Source organism: Sapajus apella, unplaced genomic scaffold (genome assembly GCF_009761245.1).
Source record: "Sapajus apella isolate SASKATOON/1434 unplaced genomic scaffold, GSC_monkey_1.0 scaffold28, whole genome shotgun sequence".
In the NCBI taxonomy this organism is placed as follows: Eukaryota; Metazoa; Chordata; class Mammalia; order Primates; family Cebidae; genus Sapajus; species Sapajus apella.
Genome location: NW_022436968.1, coordinates 12,430,310 through 12,446,254, shown reverse-complemented (window position 1 = coordinate 12,446,254; position 15,945 = coordinate 12,430,310). Strand labels below are relative to the sequence as shown.

At 36.5% G+C, this 15,945-nt stretch overlaps 1 pseudogene across 1 annotated transcript; it reads right to left on the bottom strand.

The window, feature by feature from the left end:
• Positions 1–678: 678 nt before the first annotated feature.
• LOC116561075 lies at positions 679–2,654 on the bottom strand (annotated as a pseudogene). Its single transcript, XR_004273278.1, has one exon. The product of XR_004273278.1 is annotated as a ubiquitin-conjugating enzyme E2 K pseudogene (transcript).
• Between the last annotated feature and the right edge of the window lie 13,291 nt (positions 2,655–15,945).

Below are 15,945 nucleotides of genomic sequence, written 5' to 3'. Positions count from 1 at the left end.
TAGAGTCTAAGTATGGTACTTTCCACAATGTATTTCTTGGTAAAGATTTAAGCAATTGTTGAAAATCTGTACTGTCTCCTTTCTGGTCCTCACAGCAACTCCTACATAGTGACTACTGCGTAGTACTCCTTTGTGTTAGCAGCTGGCTTCCTTATTTCAACATATTTTAAGAAACCTCCAAGTTGCAAACTAAAGCCCTATTAAGGTATTCCTCATATTCTTTTTGACTAATCTAAGATCTAGTTTCAACATGACTAACTTTTCTTTGTCATATACAAACCAGATATTAAATAATTACAAAACAAATTTCCAAAAGTAATTTATAAACAGTATTGGCATTTTTATAGGAACACTTCTTATAGAAAGATATTTAATTAGACACTTAGTCTTCTGACCTATAATATGTTAACTGCAGGCTTTTTTAAAAGTTGTTTTTAAACGGGTACATAGTCCAACTTAATTAATAATCTCATTTAGTACAGAGACCTACCAATCAATCAAAATAGATGTTGGTGGTCATAACACTGGACTAGGTCCTAAACTGCCCTTTCATGCTCCTCATTAATTGCTGGATCATGGGAGGTCTCGGCGAATACAGGCATTCAATGGAATGGTAGTGGGGTGCACTCAGGTGCTTGAGGCAAGGGCTATTTATCAACAGATTTTTTTTTTTTGAACTTAGAATGAAATGTAAATTTAATACAAATAGTCTATGTACAAGAGAAGGTAAAGTTTTAAATTCTCATATTATCAGAAACATCATAAAGAAAGCTAGATTTATATCACACTTCTATTCCTATGTGCATCTGAAGTATGTACAATAAAACACCAACACAGCTTTCATGTGTCAATATGGGAAGTGCAAGCAAGAATGACTTGAAGTTATCCAATAAAGCAATCCCTACAGACTCCAAAATCAGGCTAAAAATTATTGGAAACAGTTGACTGCATCCTTGCCAGTTCTCAAAGAAAAATGTCATCATTTTAAAAATAAGTGTCAAATTCATTGAAAAACTAAGTTGGGTTCTTTCATTAAACCTGAGAATAATGTAACATCAAGTATTTACTATTTTTACAAGAGAAATAAAATTGGCAGTTCCATTTTTACATTAGGAAAATGTAAGAGTATTTGAGGAACTGGGACAAAACATTTCAAACCTACAACCTAAAAATGAAGCAAGGGATACACAATGTCCCTCAGCACATTTCCTCACCAAATACAGAGAAATTTACCATTAGAATATTAGCTGTGTGTGTTAAGGGGGGAGGGGAAAGACATTAGGTCCCAGTCTGTTGACAAGGACAAAAAGGCTCTGAATAGGTCACCATCTTCAATTCTGAGTTAATCTCCTATTTAACAATTCTCAAATGCTTAAAATGGTGGTCTTTCCAGCTACCCATCCTAAGAAGTCAAGTACAAGCATGCAAGTAAATTCACAGGCACAGAGGATCCGTGTTAAAACAGTTAAGGTAGCTGTGATGCAACACCAACGATTTGAATGGCCCTGACACACTCAAAATATTATCTTAATTATTCAACAAAATCCTGAAGCAAACTCTTGCTAGTCTTGGTACACTGCTAAACACTAAAGTAGCATGTTTCTTCCATGGTTTTAGCTTAGCTCAAGGAATTTTTACACTATTAAGAAAAAAAATTAAAGTATTTCCCCTTTTTAAATTTACACAGACGTTTAATTAGCTTTATTTACAGAGCAGGGATTTTTTTTTTTTTTCAGTCTCCAATGGTGCCTAGATATCATTAGGCAAGAATGCCAGTTTAGAAGAAATCTATGCAGAATCCTAAAAATAACAGATGTTGGTGCTCCTCCAGAAGAGGCAAACTTGACTATATCAGCAGCTCTTTATGCCTCAGTTACTTAGAAGCAATTCTGTTGCAGTCTCTACATCCCATGATTTTGAAGACAAGGCCACTATTACTGCATTCCTATCAAAGCCCATAGCACATATGTTTTCTATTTTTTTGCTGTATTCTGGACTAAAAAACTGGTGCTCCAGCATACACATGTGCCCAAAGTCGAGCTGTCTGTTTGAACATTTCGGGATTTTTTTTGTACTGATTTGCTACTAGGGCATCCTGTGGATCATCTGGTTCTGCAGCTGCCAATAGCGCTTGCAATGACAATAGTACCGTGCGGAGAGTCATTGCAGCTACCCATTGATCTTTCAGGATATCCAAACAAATAGCCCCTGTGACGGAACTAATATTAGGATGCCATATTTTAGTGATAAACCGGACCTTAAGGGTATTAAATGGGTATGTTTCTGGTATTTTTATCTCTAGTTGATATCTTCCTCCTTCATATGGCGTGTCTGGAGGTCCTGCTATTTCTCCTCTTAATTCTGTAAAATTCTCATCTACAAGATCTACTTTTATTTGATTTTGCTCGTCTCCTCGCTCTTCAGCACCTCCTTGAACTCCCGCTTGATTCGCTGCACGCGATGTTGGCCATGTCTCCGCCCGCAGCTGATTCGTACCCGCCTCCTCCGCCACCGCTACTACCACCGCCACAGCCGCCACCTCTTCCTCGACCGCCTCCTCCCTCAGCGATTCAGACCCGAGCACATGAACACTGCCACTACCACCCCGGCCGCCGCGCTCTCCTCAGTGTGGAATCACCTCCGCGCCCGGCCACCAAAATCTATCAACAGATTTTTTAATAACAACTGCACATAGTTAGTGGTACACATTGGTATAAAATAAGCCCTATGGTAAGCCTTTTTGTTACACTGAGAGCATTTAACCTTAACAATTCATTTCAAGCCATCTCTGCCCTGGGCCCTGCCCTGGTCCAATTAGGCCTACCAATGACAAGAAGCCCCTCCAATGCAGAAGGTGACCTCAAGCCCAACCCACCTGTAGTACTACCCATCAGGCCTGCTAACCAAATATTTCTGTTGCTTTCCTCTTCCTACACTACCTGTTCTCTCACAGCTAGTTGTGATCCTGTGATTAGTAGTGGCATATGAGATGTGAATGGAAGTCATTCCAGGTGGAGATGTCATTCCAGGCAGAGGTATCATTCCAGGCAGACGCTTTAAAAGCTAAAGCATGAGTTTACATACCCTTTTCTAAATTCCTTCATAACTGTGGAAACACAGGGATGGATTCTCCCTCAGTCATTAAGTAAGGACAATGTAGAGCACATCTCCAACGGATGGCCTCATGAAATAAGAGTAAGAAATAAACCTGCTTTTTAAGTCATTAAGATATTTAAGTTTGCTTGTTTCCACTAACCTGATGGCTACATAACCATACCAGCTACATAACATACAAAAAGTCATCCATCCATTGATCCAGAGTAAAGGGAGAACTTTCAAACCTCTCTGTTATCCCCTTCTAAATTTCACCAAAGCATCATAGTCAAATTGTGTCCCTGAGTATTCCACAAAACCAGAGCTGCTCACCAGGGGTGGAGTAAAAACAGAGGAAGGGGTAGCTTTGAATTAAATGTTAATGTGAACTGTACTTGTGATGGGAATTACATTTTAGAATCAAAATTCCAATTAAACACAACTGGACATACACACACTAAAACATCTCAAGGATGTCACATCTTCGAGCTCTCATATATTTTTAATGCTTCCAAGGCCTATCTGATTTGCAGACTTATCTCCTGTGACTTTCTCAATTAATGAGAAAGTCACTTAATGACATTTGACTTTATTACGACTGTGAAACATAGGTAAGAAATATAACTATAGCACTGTCACAGAAAGAATAAATTACTCCCCAAAGTATTTATTTGTTTGCTTGTTTTTAAGACAGAGTCTCACCCCGTCACCTAAGCTGGAGTGTAATGGCACTATCTTAGCTCACTGCAACCTCCTCCTCCTGGGTTCAAGTGATTCTCCTACCTCCTCCCAATCTCCTGAGTAGTTGGGATTACAGGCGCATGTCACCATGCCCAGCTAATTTTTTGTATCTTTAGTAGAGATAGGGTTTCACCATGTTGGCCAGGCTGGTCTCGAACTCCTGACCTCATGATCCACCCACCTTGGCCTCACAAAGTGCTAGGATTACAGGCATGAGCCACCGTGCCTGGCCTCCCCAAGGTATATTATTTGCTAAATAATTGAATGAATGAAAAAAAAACAGGGTTTGAATTTTCATTTATTTATTTAGCAAATATTTATAGCTACTGAGGATACAGCAATGAACAAAACAGACAAAAATCCATGCAGTATGGATGTTACAATACAGAAAAAGAAGACAGGAAATAAACAAGTAAGTTTATTATGTATCATACCAGCAGGTCATAAATACCATGAAATTAATAAAACAAAAATTGTATATCTAAGTTTCAGGAGTGAAGATGTGTTGCATTTCTAAATATAGTGGAAAACGAAAGTATTCATGAGAAAATGGCTCTGAAGGAATTAAAGGCCACATACTGACAGCAAAGGGGAAGCTTTCCAGAAAAAAGGAAAAGCAAGTACAAAGGTGTCACCAAAATGCCAGGGGTTAATTTCATGCACTGCCATTTGGATATGCTGATAACAAAGCAAAACTCAGCACCTGAGCCACACAGAACTCCAAACCGTTCACCACTTGAGTAGAGCAGGAGAAACAAGGAAAAATGGGCTTCAAAATAGCAATAGAAAAAAAGTGACTTCAGAGAAGAAACCACCCTCCCCAAAACATCTCAAATATATATGCAAAGAAAGTAGAATGCATATAAACAAAATAACCCCAAGGCACAGTATTTCCTCTTTGCCACACTTTTCACCAAACTAATCTTCTTAACCAGTATCAACCGTCTGTAAATTTAAATTTCAACTCATTTTTCGTTTTGTTTGAAATAGCAGATTTCAGAACCCTGGGATTAGTAGACTCTCAGAAAAGTATGCAATTTTAACCTTCTGCCTTAATTTATGACCTAAAATAATCCCAGAAAAACTGTCTTACTGGTAAAGATTTCAAAGATGGTGCTTTTGCAGTATCCTTTAGCAATTATTTCAACATTTAACTATTTACATTGCCAGGAAATAGATATTGAAGAAAGAATGAAGAAAAAAAATTATGTCTATTTGAAAGCAAAAGAATTGCAAAGCACAAAAATAAGCAAATAAAGAACAATGATATTTGAAAACTGATGACCAGCTTTAAATAACAAAGTTGAATATAAGTAAATGAAGATGTTTGGTCAAATCACTACTTTTCCCAAACAAGAACAGCTAGGCCAGCTGCTTCAACACTTTCCATGCCCTCCTGACAAAATCTCAACCTCAACACTGAACTCTGTCAAACCAACAGCTCCATTTTCTCCAGGTGCCCTAATCAGATGACAGTGTCAACTCAAATATGCTTTGCATCACAAAGGACTCCAGCCCAGTATTAATTTCATCCAAAACAAATACATACAATATTTTAATATTCAGAAAAATCTACAAATTAATCTGTCAAAATAATTTTATTTATAGAAAGGTTATATTCTTAATGAACATAATATTTAACAATTCAGTCCTTATGAATCATGTATTTAAGACTAATGAGGTTGCTTAGACAGAGATATCAATTTCACAGGTATTCAAGACAAAAAAATGAGTGAAGGAATTTCATGGATTAAAATAACTTTTCATAGACTATGGTTCAGAAACCGATTGGAGTAAAAAATAAACATGCTCTAATACCTAATTCTCATAAATCCAGCATATTTATTCTTCCAGTATGTAAGTTCTCATTACACAAATGCATCAGTAGAAATTTCTTTGGGTTTGAGCACCCAAGGCTATGACACTGAAACCTTCTGTTTGTGCAATCAAATGATATCCAACTATGAAAACAGGAAAAAAAATGATAACAAAAAACACCTTGTACAGTAAAGGCATCATGTATTTCACTCCAATCTATATGTAAATTCATCATCTTGCAAGGCAAGAATGAAAGTGGCTTTCATGATACACCATTTTTCTTTTCATTGATGCCCCTATATGGGGAAAAGCAAAAAAGTAGGCACATATTTTCTGTTCCTATTTGTCAAAATGTCAACTGACTTATATAAAAACAAAGCAGGACCAATATGAATATTTACATAAAAATTAAATTGAACAGAAATGAGATTATTTTATAAAATTTTCCTCTAAGATGAATCATGTGCCTCTATTTGGGAGAGATTGGAAAAGCCACTTGCGAGATCAGCCTCCTCCATAAGCCACCAATCTTATTCATTTCTGCAGTTTTTTTATCTTTTCACGAGGCTGAAAGATAATAAAAGGTCATAGTCAAAAAATTTGACTATGAAGTTTTTACAGTGAATCTGAAGGACAAGAAATATTTTTAAATGCACAGCTTTGTGGTTATACAAATCTTACCTGAGAATTCCACATTTGAAATTTGTAACAAATTGGATAGTCCTGATTTAAATGTTATATAAAAGATTAAAGCATTTTTATCTCTGTTATCAGGGAAAAATATCATCCATGATACTATTTTTTATATTTGTCAAATTGTTTTTATGAGTTTTAAAAATTATATTATTGAAAAAAATTTTTAAGGATTCATTTATTTCTTCTGTGTATAAGTTCAAATAACATCATTAAATAGTGTTTTAATATACTTTGTTTTTAAATAGGGTTCCATTGAATAGTACAGTGGTAAAGTCTTAGTGAATAAAAGATCAAATATCTTCAGTTACTAAGATATCTCGAATGCAAAAACACACTATGGTTTTGAATCCTAACTGCAATACTTATTAGCTGTGTCATTTTGAGAAATCATTTAACTATGAGTTTCCCAAACTGTATGCCAAGATATTCCAAGGAGTGCCATGGGATATTTTAAGTTTTCAAGAGCAACACAGTGATAATCAACATTTTTCCAATACAGTGCAAACAGGGTCAACATTAGATCACACCACACTCCTTTCAATGACGGTATATTTTTGCAAAGCTGGGTTTTCAGAAATTCGTATAATAAGCAAGTACAACTTCAAATTCAATGTAAAACAAGAAATTGGGGTGGTGTTTTCCCATATGATGTAAAGTTTGCAAAGCCATGCAGTGCCCGAAAGGCACATACATCCTGATAGTAATTGTGGTTATTTAAGAATGAAGTTAAAATATTAACTTTAGCTTCAAATTATGTATATTTTATTTTCAAGTGGCTACGAAGTTGTTAGAACCTAAGTACCTATTAAGATTTTAGAAATAATAACTTAGTAAAGGAAACTTTTAGGAGCACCATTAGGCAGAGTGGTATGAAAAATTCCTGAGATACTAAGAACACTGCACTGAAAAAGTTTGGGAACCTAGGACTATCTCTCTAAGATGCATTTTCTTTATCTGTAAAATAACATAATAGCTATTTCATAGAGCTATTGTAAGAGTCAGAGTTTACAATGAATGTAAAAAATATCTAATATAAAGATCATATAAACTCTATAAATTTTAATTCTTTATCTTTTCAAATGACTTGATCTTTCATTTTTGCATATATAATATGAAAACATTTTTCTTTGCTACATTTATGTAAGTTATCACTTTATTACATAATATTTAAAGTAACCCGGCTTATGTATTTTTTTTTTTTTTTTGAGACAGGGTTTCACTTTGTCTTGGCCAGGCTGGAGTCTAGTGGTGCAATCTCAGCTCACTGCAGCCTCCACCTCCCAGGTTCAAGTAATTCTCCTGTCTCAGTCTACCCAGTAGCTGGAACTACAGGCATGTGCCACCACACCCAGCTAATTTTGTATTTTTAGTAAAGACGGGACTTACCACATTGGCCCAGCTGGTTTTGAACTCCTGACATCAAGTGATCCACCTGCCTTGGCCTCCCAAAGTGCTGGAATTACAGGCATGAGCCACTGTGCCCAGCCTAGTATTATTATAACTAAAGAGATGCTCACAATTCTTATCCTAAACCATAGCATGAAACAAAAATGATTTATGAATTATCAAACACAAAGTAAAATGTCCTGTATAGTTTTAACATTGATGATACTTTTAGAATAAATAATTCCTATATACTCTGTTAATCAGAGTATTTCGTAAATTAGGATATTCTATTTTCCTGAAAATTCATTGGTAATTGAATCCAAATGCATGCTGCCATTTTCACCATTTCCTAAGACTAAGTAATTAGGACAGATGATTTGAGAATGCGTGAAATTGTTACATAAATTTCATTTCATTTCATTTCTACTTCCATGGGAGTAAGGTCCGGTGAAAGTCTCCTGAATAAAAGCAAGTAGGCTACAATTCTGTTCAGACTCCAATTAATAATTTTGAACCATTTGACCCCTCCTGGTATATGATGGCATATCTTTGCCAAGCTGGGTTTTCAGAACCCAGCTAAAATGACAAGATCAGTCCTGCTCCAAAAGCAGTACAAGATACAAACAAAATGTAAGTGCTGCTTATTTATATCTCATTGGGACAATACAATTAAAATATTATTGGGAAGATAAAACTGTAACACTTAGGAAGAACTCAAAAACAATGTAAGACCGTATGTTATCACATGCTAAATAAGCAATTTCCCTAGTAAAATTAAATATAATTATCCTGACATGTGTTATCAGTAGCATTACTAATAAAATAACCCATTGTTGTTGTCTGTTTTGTTACTGTAACAGAATACCTAAGACTGGGTAATTTATAAAGGACAGGAACTTATTCCTTACGGTTCTGGAGGGTGGGAAAGTCAATATCAAGGGTCCCACATCTGATGAGGGGCTTGGTGTTGCATCATACCATGGTGGAAGGGAGAAAGGCAAGAGAGCATGCATGTGTACACATGAGAGGGGGAGAAACAGAGAGAAGGAGAGGGAGAAGGAAGAAGGGTTTAAACTCATCCTTTCATCAGAAACCCACTCCCAGGATAACTAACTCAGGCCTGTGATAACAGCATTAATCCATTCATTAGGGTGGAGCCCTCAAGACCCAATCACCTCTTAAAGGTCTCAGTTTTCAACACTGTTGCCTTGGGAGTTAAGTTTCCAACACATAAACTTTGGTGGTCACATTCATACCATAGCACTTATGAACAATACTGAATAAATTATTTAACTTTTTTAAAGTCCTACCTTCTCAGCTATGAAATAAAAATTATAATGGCACTTACTTCATAGGAATATTGTAAGAATTAAGTTCATTTATGTGTTAAGGTCAGCAATTTGGCACAGTGGCTAGAATAAGGTTTTGATCACCTATCTCAATGAGGTGCTGAGGATCACACACTGCTGGCACTTTTGGAGCCTATACAAAAGTTAAACACTGAAGTTTATATAATCTTACAGCAAGCTATGAGGTATCTCCTATTATCCCCATTTTACCTGTGAGGTAGCTAGGGCTCAAAAAATTATCTAACCTGCCCCAGAAAGTGAGGGGCAGAAGCCAGAGTAATAGGTAAACTCATCCATGTGGCACATCACAAAGACAGACGACTTCGGATAGAAGATACCCACTGTAAGGATACAGTATGTCCAGAAAATCAACCTAGCAGTAGTTGAGTAAAGTCTCATGACAATCCTGTCTGGATGCCTCAGCAACTCCAACAGAAAATCATTTTCTTGATTCAGCTTCTCTGTTTATGCTTCTCCTGAGACTACATCTTTATCTGCATCCACTGCTGGAGCCAATTATTTGTCTTATTCAGACTCTCTAGGAGAGGACATCACACTCCAGAGAGCATCTTTACTAGGCAGAGTTTTCCCAGCTACTTCATGAAGTAGCTCCCAAATTTGACCATAAATTAGAATTATCTGCAGATCTTTTAAAACATACCAGTCTTGGACCTGCCCCACCCTAACTAAATTGGAATCTCTGGGGACAGCAGGTATGGACTAAAACATTAGCAACATTAATTATCCCTATATAAGCCTAATGTGCAACCAGGTTGAGATCCATTAGATCTCAGTGGAAGACTGAGTCAAGAGGGAGGTCCTTATGCCAGACTTCCTCCAAAGGAAATATGGCTGTAATTTAAAAGTTTCATCCAGGGAGGGATGCCTTATGCCAAACTTCCTCCAAAGGAAATATAGCTGGAATTTAAAAGTTATATGGTGTGGGATAAAGAATTAATCTTGCCCAAACAGAGGTTTGACCTCTGCCCTCCATTCCTTGGAGGTAACCTCTATGTCTTTGGTGGGTCCTGCCTAATCACACTGTTTTTGTGTGCCTGGGAATCTTGGACCATGCGAAATATCCTACACTAACAATGTAATTTATGGTTGGGGCCTTGAGATGCATGATATCAACTTGATCTCTGAAGGGGCCAGAGTCTAAAATCAGTCATACGGCAAACATGTCTACATGGACAAGCTTCAATAAAACTGTGGACACCAAGACTTGAGTAAGCTTCCCTGGTTGTCAATACCCCACACATGTTATCACACATTGTTTCAGGGAAATATTAGCACTGTCTGCAAGACTCTACCAGGAAAGGTTAACTGGAAGCTCATACCTGGATTTCTCCTGCCCTCTGCTGTATGAACCTCTTCCTTTGGCTGATTTGAATCTATATCTTTTGTTGTAATAAACTGTAATCATGAATATAACAGCTTTTCTGAGTTCTGTGAGCACTTCTAGTGAATTATTGAACCTAAGAGTGGTCTTGGGATCCCAGTATTTGCAGTTTATGTCAGCAATTAGGGTGATCTTAGGGATCCCCTGAACTTTCCATGTGGCCTATTCAGTTCACACAGTGCAGGTGGCCTCCCCTGTGAAGAACATAACAACTCCCATTCTGGTTAATTCTTCATTTGAGTCATAGCAGCATTCTTTCTCATATCTCCATGCCTTTGTATCGGCTTTTTCATGTTCTTGAAATGTCTTTACTCATCTTCATCATCAATTCACTCCTTCTCACTCAATGTAGTTTTCTCAGGTGTCACTTGCCCCCAAAAACCTGCACACCTCCAGTTACATGTTAGCCCTTTATGTTCTCTTAGGACCTAACACCTGTTTCTAATATAACCTTATCATAGTATAACTCTCATACCTAAAGCTTGTTATTTTTGTTTTCTTTCAAGTTCATATGTCCTTGAAAGGACTCTGACAAAGTTCAATTTTAGCAGCAAAGAAACTCCAATATTTCATTCATCCTGTTTTCTTTCTCATTTCTGCTGTGCTGCCTGCTTAATGTTCTAATGTCATGGACATTTTGTTGTTACATTTGAGTTTTATTATTTGTGAGAAATTATGGGAAAACTGAAAATAAATGCCACCAAGGGAAGGAATTAGAAAGAAGGAGAAAAGACTTCAAATTTCACACATCAGTAATGTTTCCCCTCAGTTTGGGGGAATTATCATAATGTTGTAAATTTTCTATTTGGCCAAGTAAGCATATTAGTAAAGTTAACCAATTATAATACTAACTCCATTCTTATCACATTGAATAAGTGGATATTTTAATAAGATATATATATAGAAAAATTATAATTGCAAGAATTAAGAATGTGGAATTAATTTAGCCTTAGGATAAACTTGTTATAGTACATTTTGGTTCAGAATGGAGGTAGAGTAAGTAAAAAAGTTTGACAAGGAAGGTCAGCAATATAATGGCAGTCAAAGAACATTAGGGCCAAAGAATCTACACAAGAATCATTGTTGAACTTTGATTCTGCTTAAAAAAAAAAAAAAAGAAAAAAAGAATAGACGTACATGATCATTTAATAAAGACAGAATTGACAGTTTTCTCTGCATACTGGCAATATGTTTACTGCTTTAAAAGATGGCATGCACTGCACTTCTCTTTTTTGTGTCTTAGATATACATGGCTATTTCCGGGAACATGAGTCAGTGACAACAGGATTCAACTGAAAAATTTTCTGTTTACAGATTGTGAATTTCAGGAGGCAGGAACTTTTATCTTTATGTTCCTGAAACAGAGCACAAGCCTGGCTTGTGTTTGTTAAACAAATGAATGCCCTACAAAGAGAAGACAAACCTCAAAGAAAGTCTCTGTTCTGACGCCACGTTAGGATTATAGGCAGTATTAAAACTGACCACAATAAATGGCATAATCTATATCAGTGACTCTCAAATTTCAGTTCTTCATCCAGTGCCAGTCAATGATTAAGTTGTCATTGACTCCTCTGGAAAAAAAAAAAAAGGTGGGAGCAGGGGAAGATATTATAACAAGTTCTTCCTAAGGCTAAATTAATTCTACATTCTTAACTCTTGCAATTATAATTTTCCTATATATATCTGATTAAAATATCCATGTATTCAATGTGATAAGAATGCAGTATTATAATTGGTTAGCTTTATTAATATGCCACTTGGCCAAATAGAAAATTTATAACACCATAATAATTCCTTCAGATTGAGGGGAAATATTACTGATGTGTGAAATTTAAATGCCTGGGAAGGCCCAGAAAAATGCTATAGGTCCCTCAGAAGATGAGGAAAGAACAAGCTCTGAGACGACATTTTGTGACCCACACAAGCAGAGGGCTGTACAGCCAGTCATGCCTCAAAATGACCAGAACAGCAGAGTAACATGAGCAAACCATGGCAGCAGAGCAAAATGCAGCAGAATCTGTCAGAGCCACTCACAGAGTGATTACCTATATGGAAATATTTCCTATCCTGGGAGGTTTTTGGCATGAGGAAATACTCTTTGCAAAACACTGAGATTCTAAGACACTGGAGGATTTTACATCACTTTGAATTACCTATTAAATAGGACAAAATATTTTTTCCTTTTATCAAAATTTCCTTCTGACACACAAGTAACATGATATATACTCTGCTGGGATTTTTGCTGGAAAATAAGCCAAGTAGAGAATCTCATAAAATAAAGAAGTTATTAACTTTAAAGTATACTTATTTAATAGCAATTAAATGAGTCTATTTGAGTCTGTGGGAACCCAACTGTGAACACATTTCTATATTAATATGAATTTCAGTTACTTGATTTTTAAAGCTTAAAATGATTTCACAAATAGTCATTCAATCTTTGTTTATTGTTTGTAGACATCTGATTGAAATCTATTATTCCATGCAATTTTTCAGTTTTGATTACAGCATCTATAAATTTGTCCAGATATAAGTGTAAAATTATTCTGCCAAAAATATAAGTTGGCACCTTCCTTTAAGAACAAAATTATGTTCTATTGTTATCCCCCATCCAAATTGGGTCATGCTGAACTGGAATAAAGAGTAAGAACAAGGATTTGAAAAAGAGGAAATACATTTTATAAAGCTCTTAAAACAGGAAATAGAGGCTAGAATGTTATAAATCCAAGCCTTTTTCAGCCACAAGATTTTTTAATGCCATTAGAAGAACAAGAATAATAAGATTCCTGTTTTTCATATTCCTTTTGAGTTGTCTTATGTAATGCTATGGATTTAATTCCACAAAGTTACATATACACAAATATAATTTTCCTCCTTTTCTGAAATTCAGTTTCTATTTTAAGCACCATTTCACCAGGATGGGAAACTTTAATCTTAGCTCATTTGAGTCCGCATCTCCAGTTTTTCTGGGGCTCTAAATTCTGGGTGCCTACATACTGCCAGAGGATTAAGAAGAACACATTTTGTCCTCAATGCATATGATTCTTCAGATATCCAGTACACTGTCCATCAGCAAGGCTCTCTGTGCTCCTTCTGCCCAGATGCATAAAGCAGCCATCTCCTTTCTGAAGCTCCACCACATCCCAAGGCTCTTAAGCCTCAAAATTGGAGGCAGTTTCCATCCTATCTTGGGTTCTACCAACCTCTCATATCTTTCCACATCTCCAGGTAATATCTTAGAAGAGGGGCTATCCATCCTTCTCTCTGTGACTTTAAAATCATTAGCTCCTTCATAACTAGGAGACGCTTTTGCTATTTGCAGTTGATACTCCCCATTCCCTTAATGTTGCTTTGAGAGTGAAAGAATAACTTTCTCTGTCAAATGTTTTTGCTTCAGAGCACCTAATATAATCTCCTCCCAGAGGCTGAGCCTTTTGGAAACACAAAAGCCAGAGACTCCATCGTTCTTACTCTCCAACCTATCAACTCTCCTCAGGAGAAATATCAGGAGGAGCCATGCCTGTTAATATCCTTAAAAATGAGGCCTGTTGTGTTGTATAACATCAGTTGGTTTTCAACCATTTACAATAACTTTAAAAAAAAATTTTTTGGGGGTTATCATAATACAAATAATTCCTTGTTTTTCTCTCCCTTTGAATGTGTTGTCATACTTTTTGTTTTCCAAAAGAAATTCTTTAGGACTTGATTCTTGTGAATACAGCAAAATGTTTTTTTTTCTAATATTTATATACAATTCCTGAGGGTTTCAAAGTATTTAACTCCTATATAGGCCGGGCACGGTGGCTCAAGCCTGTAATCCCAGCACTTTGGGAGGCCGAGGCGGGTGGATCACGAGGTCAAGAGATCGAGACCATCCTGGTCAACGTGGTGAAACCCCGTCTCTACTAAAAATACAAAAAATTAGCTGGGCATGGTGGCACGTGCCTGTAATCCCAGCTACTCAGGAGGCTGAGGCAGGAGAATTGCCTGAACCCAGGAGGCGGAGGTTGCGGTGAGCCGAGATCGCGCCATTGCACTCCGGCCTGGGTAAAAAAACCAAAAGGCGTCCTATATAAAAAAAAAAAAAAAAAACAACTCCTATATAATTGAGTGAATGACAGTAGACAAGAAGAGTACAGCATTATTATATCCTGAAGAAAAATGAGTTTTCTGATTTAGTATGAAATTTACAGGATGTGAATTACAGTTCATGCATATTCCTTTGGTTTGCTAATTTATAATGCATTTATTTAAAAATGAAAAGAGCCTCAAGAGAGAATTACACATTTTTATGAGTTTGGAGAATGAGATTTGAAAACCTAATTAATGGCTTCATTTGTAAACTACAGAACATTATAGACTGGTTATCTCATTTCCAGATGTGCAAAATACCCCATCTTAGAGAGGAATTGAGGGTTAAGTATGCTTTAAATACTTTTATCTATAAAGAGATTAGACTGGAAAGAAAGGAGGCTATTTAGTATGACATAGAACCACTATTTAAAATTAAGTAGCAAGTGATTGTTTTGGTACGTTCGTTCCTCTAATCCAAGTGGTTCTACGCCCCAGCTGCATATTAAACACACCTGGAGAGATTGTTTTAAATGTCCATGTCCTGGAACCACCTATAGAAATGCTGATTTATTTTATCAGAATGGAGTGGGGGTATATTTTTAAAAACCACTCAAGGTAATTTAAAATGTGCAGCCAGTGCTTAACACCACTGCTCTGTCTCATTAGGTCAGAAAATAAACACAAGAAGGAAAACTGTGCAGTGATAGTTTCCCAAATGAGTAAGATAAACTACCCTGAAGCAAGTTCTTACCAAGCCAAGCAGTCTTCTATAATGTAAAAAAAATAATAATAATAAATGCCCTTTATATGGGGTCTATACAGAAATGAGAGGAATTAATGTATATTAATTTTATAAATCAGTTCATACCATCCTACATCCAAGCTGCCCATTATCCACTCCCAGGTCAGTAGGAAGCAAAGGTATTGATCTGGGCTGAGATCTCAGAAGGCTGAGCTAGATTTGATGGTAGCCAAGACTGCCCCAGAAATTAGGGACTGTGAGAGCCTGGTGAAACACAACATAAGGATAGGTCCAAAATGAGAAGAAAACTGAAACAATAAGCACAGAGTCAAAAACAAGAAAGACACACATCCAAGGACATATTCAGAGATGGAGTGTCAAAAAACAGTCTTCAGTGGAAGGAAGCATGTTTATAACAGCGGAGTCTGTGGGTAGGGAACACTGTTAAAATAACAACGCCCAAAAGAGGATATGGCTTAATTTACAATAAATGGCACACAACAACCTCATTATTATTGAAATGTGGTGTTTTACTTGATCCACACTGAACTGCAGTTTGCACAACTGGTTGAACTAAAACTGCCATTATCTCTGTGCATGAGTCGACATCCATAAATGCTTTAAGATCTGGCAAGAAGGAGAAGGAA